The sequence below is a fragment of the Sander lucioperca genome, chromosome 2 (genome assembly GCF_008315115.2).
Source record: "Sander lucioperca isolate FBNREF2018 chromosome 2, SLUC_FBN_1.2, whole genome shotgun sequence".
NCBI lineage: Eukaryota > Metazoa > Chordata > Actinopteri > Perciformes > Percidae > Sander > Sander lucioperca.
In genome coordinates, this window is record NC_050174.1 from 42,853,899 (window position 1) to 42,877,739 (window position 23,841).

General features: G+C 40.3%; 1 long non-coding RNA gene across 1 annotated transcript; it reads right to left on the reverse strand.

Moving 5' to 3' along the window:
* Positions 1-685: 685 nt before the first annotated feature.
* On the reverse strand, positions 686-10,604 carry LOC118494349. The gene is made up of 3 exons (XR_004896475.1): positions 10,469-10,604; positions 10,065-10,066; positions 686-696 (listed from the first exon to the last, which is right to left on the reverse strand). It is a non-coding gene; the product is annotated as an uncharacterized LOC118494349 (long non-coding RNA).
* Positions 10,605-23,841: the final 13,237 nt, after the last annotated feature.

Consider the following 23,841-nt stretch of genomic DNA (forward strand, 5'->3'; position numbering starts at 1 on the left):
GCCTGATCGCAGCCAATTGGATAACGTGGGCGCCGAAATGAAAATAGCTCCGCTTCATGGTGCTTCCGCGTGCAGTGTGTTTCTGGCGTACGAGTGATACTCAGCATTTAAAGAACAAGTCGTCCAAACCATAAGACCATATAGGTTGTTCATTCATAGAGTGTTTCATTAATTTGTGCCCCTAGCGGGGGCAGAAAAAACTACCCACAGGAGCGTTTTCTGTCCTCATATCTGAACGTAACCGTTGCAGTTTTAAACAGGTCATTAACATGAAACGGTTTTAGCTTGGTTAGGTTTAGGCCCAAACACTACTTGGTTAGGTTTAGGCAACACAACTACTTAGTTAAGTTTAGAAAAAGATTCTGGTTTGGGGGAGGACAGTCTCTTAAAGAATTAGGAGGGTTGTGTCTTTTTGTCTAGTCTTTCATAGACCATAAACGCAAGAGCAAAATTGATAAAAGTGTGTTTTCCTGCTCTAACGTTAGCATGCCTGGCTAACTAGCTTACTGGCTAAAGTGTTGTTTTCGAGGCCAAGGAGTATTTCATTAGTTAACTACATTTGTGGGGTACGTTAGACAGAAAGCCCTCTTCACGACTAGCACGTCCACTGTGTAATATATCCCACTGCATGGCCGCAGGTCCTAGATATTAATGTGTAGGGTACGCTAATGTTAGCAGCTCTGTCCTGCCCCTGTTCTACTGCTGGATTTTGGGACGTTTACACTCCAGCAAACCCGTTACCAGAGATAGGATTATGTTCAGCAAACACACTCATCTGAAAAACAAAAGAAAAATGTCTTGGAAATGTATCTTTAGCCTCAGTCTTTTAGCATGTAGCCATCAAATCAAGCGTTTAAAAAAGGTCAGCTGGAAACTTCAAAAAGTTCCCCGGAGTAAGCGTTTTAATCAATTAATGTAGCAAATGTTTAATTTTGAAGCTTAATTAGCTGGCTTGCTACAGGTGATACAATCTGCCAGCAACAGTTTCAGCTTCATTTCAGTTGGGAAAATCAATAGTCGCCAGATAGAATGGAGAAGCTTCTTGTACCACTGTCTGAAATCTTGGAGCGACTGATTTAAAAATGACTAAGAAGTTTGAGTGGTAAATTGGTCCTGGTTTCATAGTGTTGTGTGAGAACAGAGAGCTTGACAGGCGTGGCAAAAGTAACTAAGGGGGCAGAGCTTAGCAAGTGGTCAATTCAAAGTTGCTGAGTGGCTTTTTACAATATTGATTTGATAATAAAACAAAATTCTTTTGAACATGTGACATAAATGAAATTGTCCTTATATCTATTTATTATATGTTTGCTTTTTATGTTTTTTTATAGAAACTTTATTTTCCTTGTATTTCCTTGTTTGTTTGTTTTTTTGGTGGACGGGGACATATTATAAAACATAATATTAAACATAATATGTAATATATGTAATCTGAATATTTTAAAGCTGACTGTATAAAATCAGTCATCCAACATCATAGTCGCAAATGAATGACACATTGATTGTGTACAACTGCACACTTGTATGTTGGATTTTCAATGATTCCTCAATAACAGATATTTTGTAAATGCTCCGCCTGGTTTTCCTCTGTAGAAAGAAAAGAAAAAATAGGCAGTGCAGAAGATATATCTGCTTATGACAACACGTTCTGACATATGACAGATTCACGCTGCTGTAGAATTTATTGCTCTGTAGCCGCACACACGGAACAGTTTAACGACACTGATAGATTGCATACACTGCACTCACTTTAAGTGTCCAGAAGAGCGTCGGGTGAGAGAATCAGGATAGGGAGGAGCGTCAGATACAACAGCATAGCATTCAGACTTATGTGTTCACAAGCATTTACACTAACAGGCTGATGACTCATGATGCCTCAATCGATAACCACTTCTGGAGCTGTTCTGTCTCTGCACCTTTACTAGGAAAATAATTATCACCCACGGCATGTCTTAAATCAACTGTGTGACTCATAGAAACAGAAGCGAAGTACAAGATATTTTCATTCTGGGAGTTTGCCTAAACCAGGAGGGTTGGTATGTGGAAAAAGTTTTCTAATCGAGAAATGCTGTCATCTGAAGTCCCTGAAATTACTCAACCTGTAATAGACTGAAACAGCCTGAAAAACAGTGTTCAGAATTGTGTGCATGCACGCTCATATCAGAGGGTCACTTGGGAAAAACATTTTTCCAAGCCCGCACAGTGAAGGAGCAACAAGTTGCTAAGTTCGATTTTTATTTAAGGGGCTACCGGAGGAGTTTTGGGATCTTTAGTCAAAATAGACTTGACCCTACCTTTGCCAGCAATACATGTTTCTATGACCCTCCAAAATGATTGGGATAAAAGGCATGATCCTCCCCAACAACTTATTGATGCCTTCATGACTGGTTTGCGCTTGGCAAAGATGTACAGATAGCCACTGTTTTTTACAATCATGACATACACGACTTAACCTCTCCTTTCTCATCTTACACATCACACCAAGATGGTGGCCATTTCAGTAGACTTATTCACAAACATTGTTGTGGAAACACAATAAGCATGGAAACTAAATGCACACTTCCTGCATTCCTGCATTAATGCATTACTTCAAATACTAAGTTACTCCTCTAGTAAACTAGTTCACATGAAATAAAACAACAAAACATTGAGACCATTCAACAAAGCATACTGGGTAATAACAAATTCAACACATGAACTGGTTGCTATGGACTCGTCACTAGGCTTCCTCAGTCATTGTATATTTTAGCTGTTTTCTACTTGTTCGTCTATATATTAAAACTGGTATCCCATATTCGGGATTCAGTATGTTGTCCCGGAACTAGAGATGTTCCGATACCGATCGGTATCGGCTCCGATACTGCCTAAAACGCTGGTATCGGTATCGGGAAGTACTGGAGTTTATGCAACGATGCGATACCACGAGTAAAGCCCTAAAGAAAATCTACGTTAAAGTAGTTTATTTATGTTGGAACCATTCTTTTTCAATTGTTTGTCTCTCAAAAAAACAAAATCCATATCCAAGACACCACATGGCTTGTCTTCATAGGGTACCAGCAACTCCTCCAACACTCTCTGGACTCCTCGTAATTTTGGAGCGTCAACATTATCTATAAAAAAATCAATTTTTCCTCACCCGACAGGGTCTGGAGTGAAACTCTTAGGTTTTTGTGCTTCCAGCTAGCGGTCCGTATTTTCGTCCTCAGCTCATTGTGATCCATTTTTTGAATCTGTGCGCATTCACAAGAGCTTAAATAGCTTGTTGTTCACAATAGTCCTACCTGTGATCGTGGGGGGAGGGTCAGGTGTGGTGCATCATGGGGGTGGGGGATGGTGCGATTTTTGTTGGGTCAGACCCATCTGCTAGAGATGGGGGGCCGAGACTGAGAGCTAAATGGAAAAATATGCACCAAACAAGCCACTAAAAAAGTATGTAACCCCCCCCCCCCAGACTAAAAAACATTGGGTGACCCTCCCCTCAACAAAGAATAAAAAGACATGACCCTCCCCTATTTTCCTCCGGTGGTCCATTCCATAAATACTGAACGGTCCCTAACTGTAATTTCCAGAAATTAAAAGTGTTATGGTAATAGCAAGAGACGATTTTTTTAGGTTTGTTATTCACTTGACATTTTATCTATTTGGACACATATTGGTCTTTCTGACTATCTGTAGGCACTTCTTTTGAAAGCGGACACAAGCTATTTTCTCCCTCTTCGGAGCTGTCAAAGTAAGCTAGACAATGTAACACTTCATATTATGTGGGCTTAAAATCCTCTCATCCCTCATTCTGTTCCATTGATTTCATCCAGTGATCTTGGACGTCATCGAGAGAGCTCTCTATATTTACAAGACTCATAAAAGCACAATAAACTAAAGGGTAGAAGAAGTGTTAAAAAGGCACGATACCTCCTTCATTTTATGTACTTTCTGCACTTCTTTTCAAACGGCTACGTGACTCAAATACAGTAACTCTGTACTCTTCTTGTTTACTTAAATCACCTAGAATACTATAAAATTGGGCCAGATGTTTTGGCTCTTGGCATAGTCTAACCTATATTCCTCTTATGAATGCAGAGTGGTTGGCATAACACAAAAAAAGTGGGAATATAATTCTTAACAGATGCACGGTTCATATCAAACTTGCAGGGTGAAAGCTAAACACGCTTTCATGTTCGGCTGCACTTCAGGCAGTGGCATATTTATCTGGAAACAAGCAGCTTTGTCTCACCCACCAGTTGATGGTGTATTTTGAAGTATTTTGATTTAAGCTCAAGTTTCTGTCTGTCTTCTTGCCGTGTCATTTTAGAGTTGTGTTGCGACTGCTGGCGGGCAGGGCAGCTGTAAAAGCTCTTGATTTCCCTGGGGAGTTACCCTGCTGCTATGCCCACACTTTGAGATTACCTTTACCACCTCACAAGCCCACTATGACACTGGTGCTGCTAGTTTATTTTTAAACTCAAGGCAATACTTTCCTGATACATTTCAGAGTCAAAGGTGTGGCCACTTTTAATGACTCCCAATGACTCATAACTCTGTTTGTCTTGTTTTAAAGTTGTTTTAATGAGGGATGCTTTTGAAGTGGAAAGTTTTATGACTCCCACATTCGTATTCAACTACCTAATCCTCCATTTTACAAGTTAAAACTATGTTAGAGTAGGCCTAGTATGGCATTTTTCTGCAATGTGATGGGAAAAAGATTCCTGGGTATAACCCAGTAATTTTAACAGACTCATTGTTTAGGGGCTGTACACAAATGATTGGGGTGGTGAGGGGGCCCCAACCTTATGTTTCACTTTGTTAAAAAGCAATTCATGTTTTCTTTGAACCCAAATTCTTGACTCAGAATAAACTGCATCACCGTCCCCACACACATGACAAAATTATTATAACAGTTTTAACATAGTACAATTTGATTAATGGTGTACCACAATTTAAACCTTAAAATCTTAACGGAACTTCTAATGTGCGCCACAGTGTACACATTAATAAACCCCTGACACAGAAACAGAATTGTTGTTCTTTGCGGCAAAGTGCACCTTTATAAATCATGGCCCAGCTGAAAGCGGTATTTTTGATGTAATAATAGATGTAACTATTAACTATATTGGGAAGGAAGGTTGAAATAAAGTATGAATGAATGAGAAAGAAATGAGAAGAAAGTGAAAGATTCTCCCCTGCTCTCCCCAAAAAACTCAGACTGCCAGACCTCCAACCAAAATTTAAGTTACAATATCCTCTTCCACACCCCAACCACCCCCGCCCACCCCCATTTGCTGCTATTTAAATAGTTTCAGAATCTATCTCCCTCAATGCCACATTCAGGGTTAAAAATACAAATCAATTATGATAAATAGAGCCATAGTTAGGGCGGTATTGTGCTGTGTGGTTTATATAAAAGCCTGACTTTACCAGACACGTGCTCGCTGCAGGATTATAGTTGCGGTATGTGCTATATAATGTGAAAATCCTCCATCAAGCCCCATCCATACATGTAGCTAATCTAGTTTCACATTCAGCTGCAGTTCAGATGACAGGTCAATTGGGTCGGCTTACTCCAAGGACTTCTATTAAATACATTCTTCACCAGTGGCCTCTATGCCGATTCACAGATACTATGTATACGTTTATGTGTGACAGGTTGTGTTCCCATATCATTTCTTTTTTCAGAAAAGCTCAAAGAAAAGGGAGGACTCCTGTAGCACTAAATTGCCACTTCAATGAAAGGAATAACCGGAAGTCGCTCTCATAATTCATGCAAGGTATATGGAGTTATGAATAAACCATTAGTGTTTCTATTGAATGTTTAATTAACTGTGTATGTATTTAAGGATTTCTATAACTCCATTGTTTCTTAAGGTGTTACGTCTGTGGTTAGTCTCCCTTTGCATAATAATTATAGGCCTATTGGTCACCATGCGCTGCTGGGTGCACAGATTGGTATTTGTTCTGAGGAAAAAGGTTGCTAGGCAATCCATTGAGATCTAAGAAAAGGTCTGTTTGAGATGTGGCGAAGACAGAGAGCTGGCAGTTGCTGGGTAAATTGCAAGTAGACAATCAAAGTCATATCACACTGAGCTGGGAAGCAGAAGGAGAGCTGTTTACCTCTCATCCTCAACCGCGCGCGGCAGCAAGTGGTTGATATCCACAGGCGCTGCCGTGAACAATTAAGTACACTCCATAAAGTAGTCAGTGATTGATTATTTGATTTTAAAGAAGAACAAAAAAAAGAAGGGAAAAGCTTAACATTCATCACACTCTATTCAGGATAATACGTGCTTATATCCATGACTGACATAGTGAGAAAAGCTTGGGATGTGGCTTTGAGCAAACTGCTTTGATTTTGAGTGGGACAAGTGAAGGAGGTGGCATAATTGGGTTCACACACTGTGGAGTGACTTCCAACCCCCAACTCCCCCCTCCCTGGCAACTGAAAAAAGCCACCCATAATAAATAATGGGCTGTTGATGAAACAGCACAAATGTCTTACACCCGACCAACTTCACCCACTGACATGGCACGACGGGGCAGATTGAATTTAGCTGTCTTTCAACTTAATACACAGGTGTGGCTGTGTGCCCTGCGGAGTGTGGGGGGGATTTATGGCTGGGAAGACTGTAGCTGTCATGTCCCTGCAGGAGCAGCAGCAGCAGCACTGCTCGCCATCTCTGCCAAGGCGCAGTTTACTCTGACAGCACTGCCCTTGCATCCCAATGAGCTAGCAAGCAGGAAATGGATAATGTTACAGCCCTGCATCATGTATCCTGGGATATGAGCTCAATTAACTCAACATAAGCACTGTCAATGGGGATCAAAGCAGATGCAGGCCTCACATCCAGCTGTGTCCATATTTACAGTTTATGTAACAAAGTAAGAGCCACAATAAGCCGTATCGGACCAATGTGATTGATAGCTCAGATGTTGAATTTTTTTGTTTCACAGCTCTCGTTTGTGCCTGTAATCCATCTTTTAGTGTCTGTGAGCACCGGCTGGGGCATAAGGGGTGATCTCGGGGGCCAGGAATAAAACCAGAGGATGCTCCATCAATTTTAGCTTGCTACACTGATTTACATCTCCCTGGCAGAAGGCAATTCATGACTTGCAGAAATCCAGCATTTTCCCCCTATTTTTCCACATGGCTGGGATTCTATCACGGCAGATCTAATCAAGAACTTCAAGAAAGGCTACTGGAAGGATGGCTGCGGATCATGTTTAATCAGCGAGCGTGGCTATTTAATCAGAAGTGAATTATAATACGGAACCTGGTTAAGTAACAGGAAGATCTCTGCCTGCTATAAGAGCTCGTATTGATGAGTGACGGTCAGGGGAGCTTCAGCAAGAAAGGCTCTTTGTAACTGGCAGGGTTTCACCCGGGAGTAATCTTTTTTTTTTGTTAAACACAAACACCTGGCAGGAGGGAAATCCATTAGAGACATCTGAGCTGGGTGCACACCACTCCATGTATTGCTCTTGTCTCTTTGAAACCAGATCCTTTTTTTTGTTTTCATAACAGCTTGATGACACATTTCATAACTCGGAAATTCCTTTTAGTGTCACGTGCATTATCTAACTGGCTGCATATCAAAGTCCAGAATAAAAGCATTTGGATTGGAAATAAAGTGTTTGGAAATGTATTCAGCAACCAAAATGTATTGTATTGACATCACTACTCTTGTCATACAAACGTGTAATGAAGCTGTTACACACAGCTAATGCTCTTTTATAAATGTGCCAGTAGCCTGCAATGAACATGTTAAACACTGCATGTGTAGCCAAAATCCAAACATAATTTATTTTCATTTGAGGATATGAGGCTGTCCTCCCCCCATTCTCCTGTTTTTATTAATTTACTCACTAAATTAATCTACAGCTAATCTCCTGGTTCTCTATTATGTTGAGGAGAGTCGCACAATTCATTTAGAATCATTTAAATATATAAAAAGGATTGTAAATGAGCAAATGCAGCTGGAAATGATTCTTTTAATTGCTGTTAAGTCTAGACAGTACGGCTATTGGTTCATATTTATACAAGGAATACAAATGTTGTGTACTGTAGTTGTATTTACTCTGTAGTGTAATGTTCTGTGGAGTTAGAAGCCTTCCTTACAGAGACTGTCTAATGTCTTCTTATCTGTCTTTTGGAGTCTTTGGATACTGGGGCATGTTGTTTGTGTGTAAAGCCGAGGGGCACCGTGTGGCCGTATAAGACATTATTCATTCTGGTACTCTCACATACATAGATTCTCCTTTCACATATATATATTTTCACTCGCAATTGTTGTGCCTCACAAAAACCGCAAATATCTCCAATATTACAGCGGAGCCGGAGACTGTTGACTGGTGCATCAGGGCTGCAAAATGATATATTACATCAAGCAAGGCCCCTCGCACATACACGCTGACACAGGAACACACACACACACACACACCTGTACACACTACAGGTGAATAGGGTACAAAAAAAATCTAATAGATATCATCATCAAACTTTTTACTTACATAAAGACCAATGTTTTTGTATTACAAGTTTTCTGAAATGTTATGTTTGAATTGCTAGGCAAATTAGGCATATCTAATTAAATATGCACTCGTTTGCATACATTTCGAAAACAGAATCCAAACACTGGTTTCAAAATTCTTGACATATTAGAGTCAGAGGTTTTTACAGAGGGAATCTTTTTTTATCACTCCATAAATTCAGAAAATACTGTCAACAGCCAGAAAGAAATCTTTTTATCCATGTTTTTAGGAATAAAATGTTATATAAATCAGGCTATGAATGATATATGAATAAACTCCTGTGTAAAAACCTTCAGAATATAGAAAGGAATAAAACTGAAAAGCCTGGTGTAATTGCTACTGAAGTGGAGATTTCTGGCTTAGAGTACGAGAAAAAACTAATTTTGAGAAAACGGCCTTTAAAGATATGGTTTGTACAATTCCATAACATTTTATTGGAAACCACTATTTACAGACATATCTAATCATATCCTTAGCATCCATGATGTTGTATCATATATATGCATATACATTTTAAAATAATCCCTAAATTCATTTTCACTGGACCTTCAATTGTCTCCATGTTCATAACAATTCTGTTCTAACTTTCATATTTTTGCAGCTGCTCTACTTGCAGACAGTTCACTTAATTGGGACCTGAGTAGTAGTTTCTTATGGTCATCTGCATTGTCATTTTTTGGAAAATGTCCTTCGAATCCTATGATTGTTCTGACTGTGTAATCGTTTAATCTCTTGTGCATATTTCTGTATAGATTTTTACAAAAAAACAATAATTTGACCTCTAATGGAAGCTTTGAATGCTTCCCATCTTCCACATGCAGAAGTTTCACATGTGTTTGTTTCAAAAAATAAATTGATTTGCTTGCCTAGGAACTCTAATGATGAGTCCCGAAGCCATCCTGTTAGAAGACGCCATTAGGGAGGATCGCTCACTATTTTGTGTTAAATTAACGATGCTGCTGCATCGTCACAAATAACTACACTGGGGTATATTGGCAATCTGTAATCTAAGGAAGCAGTTGTGCAGACACCAAAAAGTAATCAATGAGTGAGTAGTGTGTACCAGAATAGCATGATAAGATATGGAGCTCTGATTAAGGTGTCTCTCTAAATATCCAGCAGGTTTAGGTCTTTCATATACTCTTGTATCAATTTCCTAGATTTGGCGTGCATGTTATCAGTACCTGTAGAATGATCTTTCACTGAGTCCAATTTGCAATTCATATTGCCTCATACAACCAAGACTTTTCCTTGTAATGGAGTATTTTTATATAACTGTATTGCTACTGTGAATTGAATAAAGGATGTGCATACTTCCTCCACCACTGAATGAAATGGCACCAAAAAAATGACATATGGCTTTTTAATTGGAAGATACTGATTTAATTAACACTAGGCAAATGAATTGATCGCCTCTATTAACTAGTTCTCTCTGACTGAATTAAAAAACAAGTGGCAATTTCCCAAAAGAGCTTTTCATAAATGTGGGTGGACAAAAATGTGGTGGAGCCATATGTCTTGTTCTATAGTCAAAAAGAAAGAGACACATCTGTTTTACACACAGGGATACAGTCAGCGTGTCCCAGTTCCATACTAAGTACAACTGCCTATACACTACATGATAATTGTCTTAGAATATTGTTTTTTCCATTAGCAGACAAAAAGATCAACATACTTAACTGTTTCATACTAACATGAAAGGATGTGTGCAGTTGCATGTTAATCAAACTGCTACTTCAAAAAGCCAGCACAAATTATGTATTTCCAAGGATTTGATATTTATGTTTTTATTGCTGGGGCGTTCACAAAGCTGTTTCCCCATCGCCCACAATTTGTTTATCTTTTTTTTCCGAGCACGTGAAAAACGCTAGATACTAGATCAGATCCGCAAGACGTGTCAATGCCCTGTTTTTGCCTTATTCTTTTGGAATTGGCTTACCATTTTTCTTACCCTAACTCTAACCAATCCCCACTCCTCGATCCTAAACCTAACTACGTCGACACGTCTAGCAGATCTGATCTAGCATTTACCATGTAAAACTCCTCCATTGTCTTTGTTCATTGCATTGTGGGAGAACAGTGTCCATCAACAGCACACTCAAAAAGCAAGAGTTCTTTAGTATGCATCCTGACCGGTTTGAGTAAACTTCACTTTTTTTTTCCAGTGTGAACACTCCACATGATGAGATGTAGTATGTGGTGTGGATTTGGGACACAGCTTATAACTGGGCTTTGGATTTGGCATCACCACACCTGGGACCAGCATGCACTAACAAGGGATTGAGTGAGATGAAGCATTAATTTTTTTTAACTGTGGCTTAGCCTTGCACTTGTTTTCTCGTGTTATTGAAAGATTAAAGGAGACCTATTATGCTTTTTCCGTATTTAAGAGTGTGAGCCAAAACCTCAGATTTCACGCTTTTCTGAACGCTCTGGTTTCAACAGTTTTTTTCTACTCTCGGCTCTATGTGATGTCACTCCAGGCCGGTTTTCTATATATGGACATCTGATCAAGGCCTGATGCTGCAGCATTTACATTACATACACTGCTACATGTAGCTACATGCTAACGTCAGGGAAAACTGTAATCTTGGGTGCAGATGTTAATTGCTTACCAAATCCGAATTACATTGCTGGTGGAACATGTCCGATTGTTTGGTATTTGGTGTAAAAGCCTTTATTGGTGGTTTTAGACAGTAGAAAGTGCTACTACATTCCATTACAATCCACTGCTCACTACATGTAGCTACATGCTAACGTCAGGGAAAACCTGCAATCTTGGTTGCAGATGTTGTTAAAGGAGAATTCCGTTCAATTTCAACCCATAGCTCTGTTGTTTGTAAATTTGGAGTGCTGTCAGTAGCGAGAAAAACGAACCACGCCGTGGTTATTTCCATAGTAATGACTGTAGCAACAAGCTGTAACCTGACACCACACATAGACTGTATATAAGAATGGACCAACAGATCCCGTTGCTCTGGACGGAGACCAGTGAAGGCCGTTAGAAGCACTTTTCCGGTGAGCGCTGAGCGTTACTGCGCAGCCTCCAACTGAGAGAGACAACGTGTCTGAAAGTTGTAAGTCTTCTGGTAGCTGTGCCAAGAGAAATCTCAATCATTCCCAATCTTGCAGAGATGGAGAGCGTAGGTATATGTAAGGAGATAACATAGGCACAGGCTAATTTTTGCTAACTAAAATTATAGTTAACAATAGTAATTACACTTAAACAGCTAATGTAAGTCGAAACTGCCTGCGCGCTTCTCCTGTACTATACGGTAATTCCTCTACTATGCGACAGTAAGTCCCGTGGTTATGACACAATCGTTAGCCTATTTTTATAAAAACGTCTGCTACGGAGCCATAACGTGAGGTACAAGGTAATGGAGCCTTTTATACATTGTCGTGTTTCTTTAGAAATAAACAATGGACAAATAGAGTCTTTAAACTCTTCAGATGTAAAGTTATTCTCTGTCAAAGTGACGTCAAATTGAATGGCAGTCAATGGGATGCTAACGGGGGGTGATCGCTTTGTAGCATTAAAATGGCGCAATAGGAGGTTCGCGGTCCGAGGAGAAGCTTACCCCCTTGACACCACACCACAGCTCAGCCTGCAGAGTGGCCGGCTGGAGTTCAAAAGTTCAACAGCTTATGTGCATGCATAAGGTAACCATGGCAACACTGAAGATTCACAGACTTTTTTTTTTTTTTTTACTCACAGACTGTCAGCTGAGCTGAGAGAGAAAGGAAAAAGTAGAGTAAGTAAAGTAAAGTAAAGTTGAATTAAGTAAATTGTAAGAATAAGTAAATTGGACAGTTCTATAATATATTGCTAACACCTGTCTGTTATCAGTGGTTTTATAATATAACAGTACACATTTCATTTGTGCTTTTGTGTCTTTACTTCAACAACATCAAAAAGGAAATTACAATATCACAATCTAGACACAATCAATGTAAAGTATGTACAGTGCAGTGTGTGGTTTTATACATAATCATGCCGCAACATAGTCTGAAGTGTATAAAGATAAAGAGCTTCTCTCTGCTTTCGCCAACAAGCTCCACCGTTGCAATGGTTACCTTATGTGCATGCGCGATAGCTGTTGAACTTTTGAACTCCAGCCGGCCACTCTGCAGGCTGAGCTGTGGTGTGGTGTCAGGTTACAGCTTGTTGCTACATTCATTACTATTGAAATAACCACGGCAAATCGTTTTTTGGGGGGGAAATACGTTTTGGAATATTGGATTGTATGAGTTCGGCAATCGACTAGTGTGGACTTCACTAGAAACCAGGAAACAAACAGAGGTGTGGATTAACACAACTTTTATGCATTTCTGTCACAGCTACTGCAGTCAAATTGGCTGTGTTCCCTCGGTAGGAATAACTGCACATGGGTAGGCACTTGTAATGACATTTCAAACATGTTTAGAGGCTAAAAACAAGTTTAAAACCTGCCCTGTTTAAGCCTGTTGGCTGCTAACTCTAGCAGGAGGATAACACGGTGTAGGCAGCACCGATTGTTTTCATTTTTCTCGCTACTGACAGCACTCCAAATTTACAAACAACAGAGCTACGGGTTGAAATCGACCGGAATTCTCCTTTAATTGTTTACCAAATCACATTCTTCCTGGAACCTGTCCGGTTGTGTAATATTTGGTTTAAAAGACGTCATTGGTGATTTTTACTGCCGAGATTTCAGAAATATGAAAAGGCTGACCAGTCGGAGCAGACTGGGCTGTTTCGGGAGGGGAGCTTAAAGAGACAGGCACTTCAACAGTGCTCCTCAGAGGGTGAATACAGGTGCAGCCGCCATGGCCAGTATGAGAAAAATAAAGCATTTTTTGAACATTAAAGCATGTAAATATAAAAATATAAAAAATTAGTATAATAGGTCCCCTTTAAAATTTCATAATCAGTGACAATTTTATGTACGCTTTACTGAATATCTACATGTAGTTATCAATTAATAGATAAAGGCCTTATGTAACCAGTACTCATTTATTATGTGCATGGTATTAGTAAAACACTTTGGTGAGTGAACTTGTTCCCACTTGAAGTCCTGTGTAATTAGCATGAGCAGCAGTAGTCACCTTGGCTGAACAGACGAATTAAAGAGCGCCGTCTTCAGAAAACCAAACTGGTGAGATCTCTAGATGTGCAGTGCATGAACACCACAGGATTCAGAATCAAAGATGTTGCTAAATCTCAAGGATTTCCACTGTGTGTCTATACCAAACCCAATAACTGTGAAATGCTTTGATGTTTGCTCAGGTGGCTGTTAAAACATTGTGCTCCCCTCATACTGGTTTTCTCTGCCAGCGTGTACCTGAAAAGTTGGCTGTTTGATTGAACTTTTGCACTAAATGTCAGAGACATTTAAAAAAAAAAAAAAAATCAAATATTTAAAGCAGCCATATTATGCTCATTTTCAGGTTCATAATTGTATTTTAAGGTTGTACCAGAATAAGTTTACATGGTTTAATTTTCAAAAAACACCATATTTGTGTTGTACTGCACTGCTCTCTCTCACTGCTGCAGATCCTCTTTTCAGCTGGTCTCTGTTTTAGCTACAGAGTGAGACCTCTTTTCTTCTTCTTCTTCTGTACTATCTTTGATTGCACTGCACATGCCCAGTAGCTCAGATGTAGATCATGTCAGCTAGCTAGCTCCATAGACAGTAAAAGAAAGGCTGTTTCTACAACTTCGGTCAGTTACAAGGCAGGATTAGCTGGGAGACTTCTAAATGAGGGCGCACATGTAAGTAGTTCTTTTGTAGATTATGGTGAACTTGTGTGTGTTGTAGTAGTGCTTTGCTATTGAGAACGAGGTAGCATGCTAGCGTTAGCATGCTAGCTTTAGCCATAGCGTTAGCATGCTAATGCTACGAGCTAATGGTTGCGGTTAGCCTGCTCGTTTCGGCTTGTGACGTCACAAGCCGTGCCGATTTTGAACAGCTCACCCAGAGACTGAAGGCAGGACACGTTCAGAAACCGTATCTCACTCTAAACAGCATGGATGGATTTTTTTCAAAGTTTGTATGTGTGTGGAAGCACCAGAGACACAAAATAACACCCCAAATCCCAGAAAAAGTGATTTTTTCATAATATGGGCACTTTAAAAAGCACTTTATGCAGGAGAATATTGAGCGAAAGGGATGATTTTTACAAACACTCTCAAATGCTGCTAATTTCCTATTTAGACATCAGCAGTACATCAGTGTCTTGCAAGGATGGCACCTTGCACAAAAACAAGATAATAACATTTCACAGCTGTGCATGCCCACACTGGTAAGAGGCATGAATGAAGAGAAATGCATTCTTCTCTGTCAGAGGAAGGAAATCTAAATTGTCAGTCCTCTTTCAGTGCTGGCACATTGTAGTATCTTGTATCTAGGCTATTTAAAATGTTCCTACATGAGGAACCTCTCACTCCTGTCAGCTCCAGAGATCACCCACACAATCTCTACGTCTCTCTGTCTGACCTGAGTAACAGCTCACACACACACACACACACACACACACACACACACACACACACATACACACACAGCTTCCCCGCCACCCAGACTTATGCACATCCATCATAATTATGCACAGCAGGAATTCAAATAGCTCTTCGTACTTCAGAGCAGAGGCACATTGCACCAATTTTCCTCCACATAATACAGCACAAACAAAACAAGGAACATAAAAAATATCTATTTTGGTTATATTTGTTTACTGACTATGACATTGGAAATGCTTCAGTTAATTCGGCAGAAATCTTGGAGAGAAAAAAAAATCTATTTGTGCTTCCTGTGGTTGCTTTATCCACCTTGTAAGCATCACATGAAGCAGTTGCCGCACAAAAAATTTGGAATACCTGGAGGCTATACTGAGTTGCTATGCAAAGCCATATCCACCGTCATAACCTGTGTGGGATATGTCACTTTTTCTGTGACATTTTTCACTCATCTGAAGAAGAGCTTCAAGCTGCGCTTTCCTGCCAGCGTCATATCTCCTTTCTCAATTGCATCTGAGACTGAGTTGACCTATGGGCAGTACGCATCTATCTCCACCGGTGCCATGTTATGTAGGGGTAACAGGAGTGACGGATAAAGAAACAGAGATACTTGAGGGAGAAATGGTGGATCAGCATTGCTGTGCAGAAAAACAGCCTGCGCTCTCTACACTCAACCCAGCACCGTCTGTTTTTGTTGAACAATTTAATTTCTTTTAAAAATCCATTTACTTAATTATATCTCCTTGAAATATAATATCATTTGGAATTAAATGAACACATGATTTGATTGACAGGCTTCACAGACCATCTCCAGCTGTTTAAGGACCCCTCGGGTGTGTGGGGTGGTTGTGCGCGTGTCCTCTTTATATTTCATGTGTTGTACATGGCCTTGAATATACTGCACTGTTTAGTGCAGGGGATAACAGGATTAGACTAAATGTAGCTCTGTAAAATTAAATTGTGCAGTTTACATGCAGAGTTTGGCTACTGCGACTACGGCTCTGTCTTCAAGTCTTAGGGTGACATACTTGGCCATAGGGCATCACACAAAACACCCAGTGATGAAAAAAAGATAGGATTTCGTTTCTAAAAAATGGGATTATTCTCAATCTAATTTACTGCTAATCTGTTTTGATATTTCTTTCAGCGAGACCCTAAGTGTTACACGAGATGTAAGATTCAATCATCAAGAACGTGATGGTTTCCATGTAGGTCATTTGCTTCTCCGTCGCAGTAAGTATATATACAGCATAGGAAAGTAAAATGCACACTTGATGTCACTGTAGGGACTGGGAAGGAAAGGGGAAGGAAGGAAATATGAGAATCATAAATGTGTATCACAAATCATAAAGTTTTAACTCCTTGAAAGTGGAAGGTTGGATGAAACTCGTGGGAGATTAAGTGAGATTAAAAATGCCTAATACCTGGCAGCTCATCATTGGGCAGCTTTCCATGAAGCGGTGACACCAGAGGTGACTTTGACACAAAGAGTAGAGCTGTGGATGACACTCTGTCATGTGGGAGCAGGCCTTTTTTTTTTGTCAATTTCAGTGCAACAACGTCTGATAAGCTGGGAAAGAAGCGGCCATTGGGCTCTTGGATGTAAACATGGATCCTAAATTCTTTGTTGATATAGTATTTGGTTTATGAAAACTGCTGTGTCCACAGTACAGATCTAACGGATACTGTATGGCCAGTACATCATATTGACCATAGGCTCCTATTATTACTGTAACACCACTGAAGTTTCACACTTTAAATTGGATTTATGAAAACAGCAATCTTTCTATGTGAACCAAGTCATTCTTTATTCTGGGTTCTTTTATAAATATCCATTGCAACCTATAAGACCAGCTCTACATTCAACGTGTCGCTGATCACAGTGGGCTGCACAGCACTTCCACACACTGTAAATGTTGGCTCTATATCTTAAAGTTTCATTGACCTGGGCACAGCCAGTCCATGTTCAATTTCCCCCCACAGTAATGTTCCCCTGAATGAAATGAGTTTGTGAAATTGAGAATATAGGAAACCATTTTGGAGAGATAAAATTATTTTTGGTACAGTGAGAGCAAAGCGTATATCCTCTTCTAAGTGATTTCAGGGCTACGGAAAATCAATAGCGCTCTAGTTGCATTTCTGCCAAGTTGATGGAGGTGGTTGAGTACAGGTGCAGAGATAGATCAAGTTGGAAATCAATCAAATCCAAAACATTCCATTTGAAAGGCAAGGAATGTAGGGCACTAAAGTGAGCAGGAGTCATGTTGGATAGCATACAACATCTTGTCTAGGAAGATAGAAGGTTAGTTTTACAGTGTGGTTCAATTACTTAAAACTTTAACCTGTTGTTTTCTAAAAACTCAACAAAATGATCTGTTTTTCTAATCTTCTGTAGAGAATTAAAGTATTTTTAAGACAATAATAGGCCTACATTTACATATCTGGTGGTGGGGTAGGTATTGAAGTGCTTGAGTATGTAATTTAACATCCCCAGCACTTAAACTGTCTCAAGTAGAAATAGAAGTGTTTCCTTTATTTTTTTATTTCAGCCTCAAGTGACAAGACAGATTTATTTTCTCTCCAGTTTATTTCCCTTTGTTTTGATGTATTTCAGGCAAGAATAATGCCTTATACTGTGCCGATACCTTTATCACTGGACGTGACCTTTTGTTGGGTTGAGAAAAAGACCAACACTTGCCTGTGAAATGTCACAATGCTATCCTGGATGTCTCTGTAATTGTATTTTGGGCAGGTGAAAAAACAAACAAAGAGAAAAAGAATAGTGTGGGGAGCACAGAGGTGTAAACATGCAGGGATACAGGAAGTCATCTCCTGTGTGTGTTCATGTGCAAACATTGAGATACTGGGCACTTTGTTGGTACACAGTTGTTTTGATAACATTGAAAAATGTAATTCAAATTTGAACAATTTACATTTTGTTAACACAGATTCAGTGGAAATTACATTCTTGTAGTCAGAGCTGATGGCACTGCGCAAGTTCTGTATTTGTGTCTCCTTTATGTAATCTGTGAGAAAACATACATTTTGTAAATTAAGGTAACTGCATGTCTTTGTTTTACAGAACACTAAACACCAGCAACAAAAGTGAAAAGGATTCTGGGTGATGAGGGACATCATTCTTAATTTCTGGTAGCAACCTCTACAGGGTGTCCAGTCAGAACACAGAAACCAGGCTTGTCAAGGTCATTCAAAGATTTATTTTACATTAAGTCTTCACACCCACAACACAGAACAGAGATGGATCAGGTGAATGAAAGCTTGGGAGCTAGGGTGTGGTTCTGAAATAAACAACAAAAAGTAAGACAATTCAATGTCCTATGAAAACATGCAATTAGCATAGCTAACATTACATCCTGACCTGTTAAGCTAATACACAGCCTGAGGCTAAGCAACATGGCTAACAATGAAACAAATAAGAAAGCTAGCATATTAGCAACTAGCATGTCCTAGCATTAACATAGCAACATGGCTAACAATGAAACAAATAAGAAAGCTAGCATATTAGCAACTAGCATGTCCTAGCATTAACATCATCACCACTGTGCCATTGGTCAGGTTCTCTTTCTCCTTTTGCCACTTCTGACGTGTCTGTAGCATTGGCAGGTACTGGCGTACAAATCTGGCCCAAAACTGGTCAGCCAGGATTTGACTGTGCCTCCATCTAGACATCCGAGGACACGTAACCCAGAGGTTTGGAATTAAGTATGCCTTCAATCTCTACCAAGACTGTCCTGAGCACCACTTCTGGCACAGTCTGTGCTCCAAGAACTGTGTACAGTGCTGCCTTAATGGATCGTATTTCCCGTTCCCATGAGCCGCCGAAGTGGGGAGCACTTGGTGGGTTGTAGTGGAAATCAATCTGTTGGGCAGCCAGCTCTTTCAGGGCTGGCTGGAGGACCTGGAATGCCTCTTTCAGTTCCTTGTCACCGCCCCTGAAGTTTGTTCCTCTGTTACAAAGGATCTCATGTGGCTTTCCTCTCCTGGTGGGTCTGTCCACATAGAGGGTTTCAGTAGTGGAGCTGGTTGGTTTGGCACTCACTGAAAACCTGGTAGTGCTCTTCATGGAAGTGGCGGTCTTACCTCCACCTGTGTTCACCTCATGAAGGATCTCCAGATGCCGCTTGTCACATTTCTTACATTTGGCCCTCAAAGTGCATTCGGCTGACAAGTGTTCCTTCCGCACTTCAGCATCTCTGATTGGACCGGATCCACTTTCCGATCTGCTCCGTAGTGAGGATCTGGAAGTTTGCACACTGATTCAGATAGTGTTGAGTGGTGTTACAAAAGGGACAGAATTTCTTGGGCTTTTTGCTGGGCCGATCTGAACCACTTGATTTTGGTTCTAACTGGGATGCTTTTGGCTCACTGCTGTGGACCTGGGCTTTGACTGGCGGTCCTTGCGTTGTTCTTTGGAGCACTGGCATTCCTTGCTGTAGTCAACATTGAACTGTGAAACATCCACCTGCACCCTTGCCTCATATTCTAGCCATTCAGCTAGATCAAGAAGAGTGGGAATGAGAGTTCTTATGGGATTCACATATCTCCTGAAGCTAGCTCTTAAATCATGAGGCAACTTTCCTAGGAGTCTTGAAACATGGGATCCACACCACAGCTTGGAGACGTCTCCATGCACTGTGAAATCGGTGTGCATGGAGATAGCCCTGGCCCCAGGGCTATGATGCCTCAAACGTGAGTAGTACACTTGTTGCTCCTTCATTTCCTCTAGACAGCGCCTTAATACTGTATTCTCTACAGCGAGGATACGTAGTCACCTCTCAAGGCCTGTAGCATCTGATCTTCTCCGTCTGAGTCTGCGTGTGTTGCGGGTGACTGACTCCTCTGTTGTTTGTCATTGGTGAGGCTCAAAGACACAGAATAGGAGATGAACACTAAGAAAAGGCAAGATTCAAAATGATGCCAAAATATCACACAATAACTTTAATTAGATACCAAATACCAAATACAAAGATTGCATTGTGAGAAAATGCACAAAAAAAGACATTTTTTTAAATCAACTAGCTTTTAAAACCAGTTAAACTAAGCAGTAAAAAAAAAAGAAAGTAATGTACCAAGAAGTACTGTTAAAAATGTGTATGACTGTGTGGAATGTTTTCTTAAACTTTAGAAAATACTGGCAGAAACGTGACAGTGTTTTGTGACTGTGCTCTAAGCTCTGTGCCAGATGTCAGGCTCCACCACTTAGCTCCCGAGGTCAGAGAAATTGAGCAGATATGTACGTGACAAGTAGGAATAGCTGTTTGTGCGAGGAGCCATAATTGCGCCGATAGGAACCATTACCTGTCCTTCCCAGGTGAGATTATCAAGTCAATGGTCTTCAACTAATGACCAGAACATTTAGCCCAGACCTCTACGAGCTGCTCAGTGCCTGAGTGGCAGAGAGGAAATCTGTCTGAGATGAAGCACCAATCAGCCTTTTCTACAGCTACTGCTTGGAAACCTATGGACAAATGAATGGCATTTATAGCAGCAGGAAGTGAAGAGTCAGTCCCTTGTCAGAAGAATAATGATCCACAGCTCAACGTTAAATCTTTTGATCAAATATTGCTGTCGAAAGAATCTCTTAGAGTCTTCATAGTGCTAGTTTATATTCACTGAAATGCTTCTGCTTCCTAAAAGATGAGCGCGAAGGAATTCATTTCTAAAATGTTTCCTCAAACCAGCTCTTATCAATATTTTTATACAAACAATTGATAAAAAATGCTGTGAAATGGGTCACTTGTAGTGACAAGCCCACAGTGAATCATCACCTGACTTTGCTTTTCCCCTCAGCCTGATCTGATCTCACAGAAATACGTGAAATGACCACGACTACTCAACACCACGTTATGTACCGGCACAACCTGTTCTCACTCCCAACTCGTAAAATACTGACGCTTGGACAGTGGCTCTCAGCGTCAGATACCGACGCAAAAATCACTCCTTTAGCGTCTGCATGGAACGCACCGGGCCCTTATACTCTATGTTATGTTACACACTTTCACTGGCAATCACATCATAGCCACGCCCTAAAACACCCCCTGCTTTATCGCCGATTTTGAAATCAACGAGACCATAATTCAAAAAATGAACATCATTCTGTATTGCAGAAGACCTAAAACTAGCGACTGAGACCATAAACTCATTATGAAAATGTTTACTGAGGTAATAAATCAAGTGAGAAGTGGGTCACTTTCTCATAGACTTCTACAGAAACCGAACTCCTTTTGCAACCGCACATGTCGCCCCCTGCTGGAATTCAGATAGAATGCAGGTTTAAGGCACTTCATGCATAAGGCATGCGTTGTCCATTAATATTAACAGTCTATGTATAATATGCAGGATTATCCTAAAAAACAATGTATAGACTAATAGACTGAATCCCCACGCAAAACACAAAAATCACTTTAGGGTAGACAAATGGCAGGTGATTTGAATTGTGGAGATATGTAAAATCAGCAAACTTGTTTATTACTGTTATCATTTACAGCCGTAACTGTAACGTTTAATAGGTAAACATGGTTGTCCGACCTATGTGACGTTTCTGCTGTGCTTATTTGCTGTATTGTTTTGCTTTGCTAGCATCTTTGATAAACCAAATCTAGCGTTACGAACAGCGACATCTTACCACAGCATTATGCTAATGTTGTTTCCATCTTATTGCACTGCCCTTAAATAAAAAAAGAAACAGTTGAACCAGGTAATAATATAGGTTTACTTACATATTATTTTACATGTTAAACCCAAAGTCTAAGCTTCTTAATTTATGAACATGGGTACTTAGTCTCCATGGGAAAAAAATGTAGTTAGCAAATTCACAGTACAACAAAGTAACCAGTTTTTCGCAGAAACGCTGAAGACTGCTTAGTTTTATGGCTGCTAATGGTCTGTTAGTCAAAATACCAATATACAGAGATAATTTTGGAAATCATGAGTGTTTCCCTTTTAGAAAATATTCAGGAAATGTCTTTAAGAATGCCATCATACACGTGAGTAGCAAGTTTAGATTGATAGATAGTTAAAGATCTGTCTTAACAAAGCCGTCATCCCCGCTGCCTGGTTTCATGTTGGAGTCCTACAGTAGATGCGATTAGATGGATGATGAAAAGAATGATGCAAAAGAGCAGCTTTTGTATCCGGTAAGGCTTTAATAGCACCACATCTGCTCACCTCAAAACACGAGCGAACCATAATCTCACACCTGCTGTTGGCTTTCGCTCAACTGCACCAGCAGATAAATCTCAAGGACTGGCACACACATGCACACGTGCAGACATATATACACACCCATACTGTCAGTGTGGTGCAAACGTCTGAGGCCAAACATCTGGAACTAATGCTCAAGAAGAGCCTCTCTGACTTTATTGAGTTATTCTCCTCCTGAGAAGAACTGCATTTGGTCGACACTTTAGAGCCTCGACATCGTGCATCGCCCTGACGCAGCGGTACATAAAGTGTAGCTGGTTCTGTTTTTGAGGACTAAAATAAATATTGTTATGTTTCCAAGGCAATCCTGTTTACTCGGTCTAATCCAACTCAGATTTGCAGACTCGAAGACCGGTCTCAGAGGCAGTTTGAGGATTACCCAGTTTGAGTTTTATAGACACCACTTGCTGGTTTTGGCCAGAGCCGGGGATTGCATATTCAATTCAAACAACTGTGGTCAGTGACATTTTTATACTAAAATGTTTGTTGTTTACACCACACACATTACACACAGGGCTGGCATGATGAAAGAATGAGGAAGAATAACTGCAACTAAGAACTCAATCCAGCACAAGCAGCATGTGCCATGCAATTGTAGTCAACACTCGGGGGGCCCGCAGTCTCACATGGCTTCTGAAGGCTGTCAGTGTTTGATATTTACCAGTGTATCTACATCTGTTCCTCTTGTCTGTGCGGGTATAAGAAGTTTTTGTGCTGCAGCTGGAATTTCACTTTTCATATAGCCAGCTTTGCCAACATGTCTTTCTGTCTAGCTTCCTGCTGTCTGTTCCACCGCCCAGTAAGTCTTTCAGACAACAGTCTGTATCATGTCCGAGGTTTAGCTTGAAACAAAATGAAATAAATGAACTGGTTCTGTAGGTCTGCTGAACATTGCAACTTTAGGTTAAGTCATTATAGGTAGAAATGCAGCAGATAAATTACTTCCCCCTCATCCACTTACACAGCATTCATCAGAGAGTAGAATACATTAAAGCTAATTGAGCATTTTTGCCATTTGGGCTGTATTAATTGAAAAGCCATCACTGCCAGCCATGCACCAAATGACCACATTAACTGTCAACATTATGTTTGACATCCTACTCAATGAAGTAGTGCTCGGGGAGCCCGCAGTGGGCTCTTAGAAACATCAGGTGAGAGAGAGAGAGGAGCCATGCTGAGCTTGTGTTGTAGGTGGTCGGGCCTAAAGTCAAATAACAAATTTCTTTCTCTTTGCGTCACTGGTGCTAATCACCAATGGATGGATTTGCCATGTCATCCAGGATTTGTGTCTGCCGAGATGAAATAGTACAAACTTTCCATAGTGTAAGTTCAGACGGAAATGAAACAGAAAACAGAAAATGAGCCCCGCAGTCTATTTAGAGATGTGCTCTTACAAGCTGTTTTCCCCCATTTGCACCTCATTTCTGTTCGTAGCGCATCTATCATATCATATATTCCGCCTGTGAGATATTTTCACCCTTGTTGCTCTTTGGGTCTCACCCTGTTTGAGTATCTGAGCCTGTGTTCAGAGTAGGTAGCCTAGGGAATAAAATGCAGATTGCTGTCTCCTTTGGTACTCACTGCAGTACACCCACTCATGC